A 6147-nucleotide genomic window follows, 5' to 3' on the forward strand; every position below is an offset into this window, starting at 1 on the left:
CATCTGGCATTGGTCTGTCTCCAACTTATTTCACTTAGCACAATACCCTCTAGGTCTATGCAGATGACAAGATTTCATTCTTTTTTATGGCAGAATCATATTCCATTGTATATATGCACCACTTCCTTATCCATTCATCTGTTGATGGACATTAGGTGGCATCCCTATCTTGGCTATTGTAAATAATGCTGTAGTGAGTATATGGATACATATGTCTTGTCTTTTTCTTTATTCAGTTTCTCTTAAAATTTTGGAGATGACAATGGTTAATAAAATATATAGGTTTCAGGCACACAATTCCACAACATGCTATCTATACACTGTACTTACTGTACATTTACCATCCAAGTCGTCTCCATCCATCACCATTTACGTCCATAGATCCTTCTCCACCTCCCTGACCCCTTCCCCCAGCAGTCATACACTATTGTCCATGTGATATATATATAGACCTATAACATATATATATATAGACCTATAACAAATAACAAATAAAATATATATATATAGACCTATAACAAAGAGCTGTCAGCCTGCTCTCTATGAGTCTTGCTCTATTTTACCTCTTAGTCCATTTTCTTCATTATATTCCACATATGAGTGAAATCATGTACTTATCTTTCTCTGCCTGGTTTATTTCACTTAGCATAATGCTTTCCTGATCCAACCATGCTGTTGCAAAGGGTAAGAATGCCTTCTTTTTTACAGCCAAGTAGTATACCATTGTGTAAAGGTACCACAGCTTTTGTACCCACACATCTACTGATGGAACTTGGGCTGCTCCCAAGTCCTGCCTATTGTAAATAATGCTTCAGTGAACATAGGAGTGCATCTATTCTTTTGAATTAGAGTTTCGGGTTTCTTTGGATAAACTCCCAGAAGTGGAATTGCTGGGTCATATGGCAGTTCCATTTTTAATTGTTTTGAAGCATCTCCATACTGCTTCCCACAGAGGCTGCACCAATCTGCATTCCCACCAACAGTGCATGAGGGTTCCCTTTTCTCCACACCCTTGCCAACACTTGTTTGTTGATTGATTGGTTGCTTGGTTTGCTGCTTTATTGTCATTAGCCATTCTGACAGGTGTAAGGTGGTATCTCATTGTGGTTTTAATTTGCATTTCTCTGATTACTGACACTAGGCATTTTTCATGTCTATTGGCCATCTGTTTGTTCTCTTTGGAGAATTGTCTATTCAGGTTCTTTGCCCATTTTTCATTTGTTTTTTGGCATTGAGCTTTGTAAGTTCTTTATAAATTTTGGATATTAACCCCTTATCAGATGTATCTGCACATATGTTCTCTCATTCAGTAGGTTGTCTTTTTATTTTATTGGTTTCCTTTACTGTGCACAAGCTTTTTAGTTTGCTATAGTCCCATTCGTTTATTTTTGTTTTGTTTCCTTGACCCAGGAGGTATATCAGAAAAAATATTGCTACAAGAAATGTCTGAGATTTTACTCTCTATGTTTTCTTCTATAATTTTTACAGTTTCAGGTCTTAACATCTGTCTTTAATCCATTTTGTTTATTGTACATGGTGTAAAAAGGTATTCTAGTTTCATTTTTTTGCATGTATCTGTCCAATTTTCCCAACACTCATTTATTGAATAGACTATCTTGACCTCATTGTATGTCTCTGCTTCCTTTGTTAAATTTTAATTGACTATAAAGGCATGGGTTTATTTCTGGAAAAGAGGTAGAAAAAGTTGTAGAAATGTTCAAGATTAAAGAACACTAAAAAAAAAGGCAACTAAATACAGTGTGCCCGTAAAGCCATGGTGCACTTTTGACCGGTCACAGGAAAGCAACAAAAGACGATAGACATGTGAAATCTGCACCAAATAAAAGGAAAACTCTCCCAGTTTAATACCTATTCAGTGCAGTTCGATGTGGGCTCACGCACAGTTTTTTTAGGGCTCCTTAGGTAACTATCCCTTATAGCCTCTACAGACTCGTCACTGACTGATGGCCTACCAGAACGGGGTTTCCTTCAACTGCTTATCCCACCGAGTAATGTTATTCCTATGTGGTGACGCTTCATTATAAAAGCGCCGATATTCACATTGCACTTTGGTCACAGATTCGAATTTAGCGAGCCACAGAACACACTGAACTTTCCTTTGTACCGTCCACATCTTGACTGGCATGGCCGTGGGCTGCTCCGCTGTATACATGGTGTTACGTCATCATCTGTGCATGCGCACATGCTGCCACATCATCCTACAGAAACTGGGAGGGTTTTTCTTTTATTTGGTGCAGATTTCACATTTCTATCGTCTTTTGTTGCTTTCCTGTGACTGGTTAAAAGTGCACCATGACTTTAAGAACACACTATTGCCGCGACCAGAGCCACTCTAGCGCCTGGGGCAGAGGCCAAGGAGCCATCCCCAGCGCCCGGGCCATCTTTGCTCCAATGGAGCCTTAGCTGCGGGAGGGGAAGAGAGAGACAGAGAGGAAGGAGGGGGCGGGGGTGGAGAAGCAAACGGGCGCTTCTCCTATGTGCCCTGGCCGGGAATTGAACCCGGGTCCCCCGCACGCCAGGCCGACGCTCTACCGCTGAGCCAGCTGGCCAGGGCCAGTTGTAGGGCTTTTGTTCAGCTAGATTTTAGACGGTTCTGAATGATGGTTGTTCAGTAGTTGTAATTTTGATGTGGTGGTGGGAGGTTCTGAGTATGGTGTTTACCTTCACCACCATCTTGACCAGAAACCATTTAATGCCAATATATCTTGCATGAGGTTCCTATCAGGTCTAGGAACCAAAACAGCAGCTATACTTGGCTGTAGTTGAGGGCCAAATTAACTGCGGATTGAACCAGGTGGGAATTTAGTCCTCTCATGTGTAGCAGTCCAGGGCTGGTACAGTGGTTTTGTCCTATACTCTTTAGGGACTCAGGCACCCTTTACCCTGGAATCCAGTCTTCGCACCAAGAGCTAGAGCTCCAGTTACATCATTGCTTAATGACAGGACATTTTAATTCCCAAAAAGTGAATAAAGCTAATGAAAATTTATACCGAAAGTCTTTGATGTTCTCATTTAGTGCAAACTGGTGTACATTTCATCATGTCGTTTCTAGAAATCTTTTAATTTTTAGAGGTCAGAGGTCAATTTATAGTCCTGTTCTGGATGGTCCCTGAATAACCTTATAGGTACAATTATTTAAAATATCTCTCTTAAAAAAATAAATATCTTGGCCCTGGCCGGTTGGCTCAGCGGTAGAGCGTCGGCCTGGCGTGCGGGGGACCCGGGTTCGATTCCCAGCCAGGGCACATAGGAGAAGTGCCCATTTGCTTCTCCACCTCCCACCCCCTCCTTCCTCTCTGTCTCTCTCTTCCCCTCCCACAGCCGAGGCTCCATTGGAGCAAAGATGGCCCGGGCGCTGGGGATGGCTCCTTGGCCTCTGCCCCAGGCGCTAGAGTGGCTCTGGTCGCGACACAGCGAAGCCCCGGAGGGGCAGAGCGTAGCCCCCTGGTGGGCAGAGCATCGCCCTTGGTGGGCGTGCCGGGTGGATCCCTGTCGGGCGCATGCGGGAGTCTGTCTGACTGTCTCTCCCCATTTCCAGCTTCAGAAAAATACAAACAAATAAATAAATAAATATCTTAAGTCACCCAACATGGGCTGTTCAACTGTTGTATGCATAACACTAGATGGTTAAGGTAAGGGAAAAAGGCCTATTTATAAGGCAAAGGATAGACAAGGAAGTGGCATCAACTACAGGTCCTTTACCTATTCTCAATCCTGGTTTCAAGGCGGCATACATTCCTGGGTCAGACATTCTCCCTTGGGATGGATATAACACTAACAACCAAGTCTCTTAGAGAAGGATTATCTGATTGATCTCTACCAAACGCTCTCCCTGCGTAACTCAAGTGTTAGATCTTATTCCCCAAACAGGAAGAACATAGGAGGCCCATAGAAGCCTTGGAGACTCAGTCCTCTTAAAAGATTACTACTCTCCTACATCCCATCCTCCACTTTTCCTTCAAAAGTCAGTCCCTTTTGCAATAGTCCATTGCTCTTCATTTAACACGAGATGGGGCATTACATGGACTTCTTTATCCTGAGACTCTTGGAGAAATGAGTGGGGCTGCTCTCCCAGTAGTGGGTTAAGTCAGGAACAGACAGTGCGCTGCGCAGGACCCGTGGACCTTCACGAGCTCTTGGTGCTGTCTTGCCGTAGTAATGCCGTTCATAAATACGTTGATTCTTGCTCTTACTTGATCAAAGTTTAAACCTTTTATTACTGTTTAACAATAAACCTCCTAATTTTAAAATCATTCTCAGTATATCTTACTACCAAACAAGCCAAGTCAAGGAAAAAGGCTGAACTTCTACCATGTAGCAGGCTCTCTGCGGGACTAGAAGGGGGAAAACAGAAAAATGTGTAAGATATGGACACGGTCTCCAGAAAGAGGGCCTTCACACTCACATGGGAGATACTCATTTCAAAATTAGTTACAGCAGTGTTTTAAGTGCAAAGAAAGGTGTAAATGTAAGGTAGAAAGGTAACGAGAGCAATTAAGTTTGTATGGAGCAAGTTTTGGCTGTCAAGAAAGGCATTGCAGGCCCTGGCCGGTTGGCTCAGTGGTAGAGCGTCAGCCTGGCGTGCGGAAGTCCCGGGTTCGATTCCCGGCCAGGGCACACAGGAGAGGCGCCCATCTGCTTCTCCACCCCTCCCCCTCTCTTTCCTCTCTGTCTCTCTCTTCCCCTCTCGCAGCTGAACTCCACTGGAGCAAAAGATGACCTGGGCGCTGGGGATGGCTCCTTGGCCTCTGCCTCAGGTGCTAGAGTGGCTCTGGTCACGACAGAGTGACACCCCGGATGGGCAGAGCATCGCCCCCTGGTGGGCGTGCCGGGTGGATCCCGGTCGGGCGCATGCGGGAGTCTGTCTGACTGCCTCCCCGTTTCCAGCTTCAGAAAAATCAAAAAAAAAAAAAAAAAAAAAAAAAACGCATTGCAGAAGAGTGACATTTGAGCCAGATATGGACAGATGACTGGTTGGGAAGATGGAGATGCAGGCTATTTCTGGAAGCAGGAGTAGCACAGAAGCAGCAAAAATGATAGCTCAGAAATACTGTGAGGAAAGAAGTGTAGCATAATATTTCTTCACATGCTAAGAAGTTTAATTTTGTTTTCCTCATTTAAACAAAGCTGCCTTCCAGAACTTATCTAAGACATCATGATCTTTATATACTGGAAACTGTAACTAAAACCAGGCTGTAATGACTACCTAGAAGTTATGGTAGAGTTTAGATCCTTAAGATTTTTATTCTATTTAGAATGTAGAAAAACATTATAATAACTTTTCAATGAGCCTGACCAGACGGTGACGCAGTGGATAGACCGTCAGACTGGGATGCGGAAGACCAGTTTCGAGACCCAGAGGTTGCCAGTTTGAGCGCCGGCTCATCTGGCTTGAGCTAAAAGCTCGCCAGCTTGGACCCAAGGTCGCTGGCTCAAGCAGGGGGCTACTAGGTCTGCTGAAGGCCCGCGGTCAAGGCACATTTGAGAAAGCAGTCAATGAACAACTAAGGTGTCGCAATGCACAATGAAAAACTAATGATTGATGCTTCTCATCTCTCCGTTCCTGTCTGTCTGTCCCTGTCTGTCCCTCACTCTGACTCTCCCTGTCTCTGTAAAAAAAAAACCAAAAAAAAAAAAACCCAAACAAACAAAAAAAAAACAAAAAAACTTTTCAATGAGTAGATGGCCAGTATTTGCTTTGTCATATCCTTCTCTTTTGAATTTAGAATTACTATTTTGGAACTGTGGTCAACAATGCATAATAATATGCAAGTTTAAATTGATATAAAGTACATATAATTGGAAAAAAAATCCTGTAAAACAAAACTAATGCATTCTGAAATTTCTGATAATACTGAAATCTGTTCATAAAAATTCTTTTGATGTATTCTACTTTTGAAAAGTTGCTTATATAAAGCAAGTATAAAGGAAAATATTAATCTTTGATATATACTACCATAGCTCCAATTCTTAAAGAAAAAAAATGACATTTTAAGACTATGCATGTGCATGGCCCTGGCTGGGTAGCTCAGTAGGTTAGCTCATCATCTCAGTATGCCAAGGTTGCCGGTTTGATCCCTGGTCAGGCACATACAAGAATCAATCAAGGCCCTGGCCGGGTGGCTC

The sequence above is a fragment of the Saccopteryx leptura genome, chromosome 7 (genome assembly GCF_036850995.1).
Source record: "Saccopteryx leptura isolate mSacLep1 chromosome 7, mSacLep1_pri_phased_curated, whole genome shotgun sequence".
NCBI lineage: Eukaryota > Metazoa > Chordata > Mammalia > Chiroptera > Emballonuridae > Saccopteryx > Saccopteryx leptura.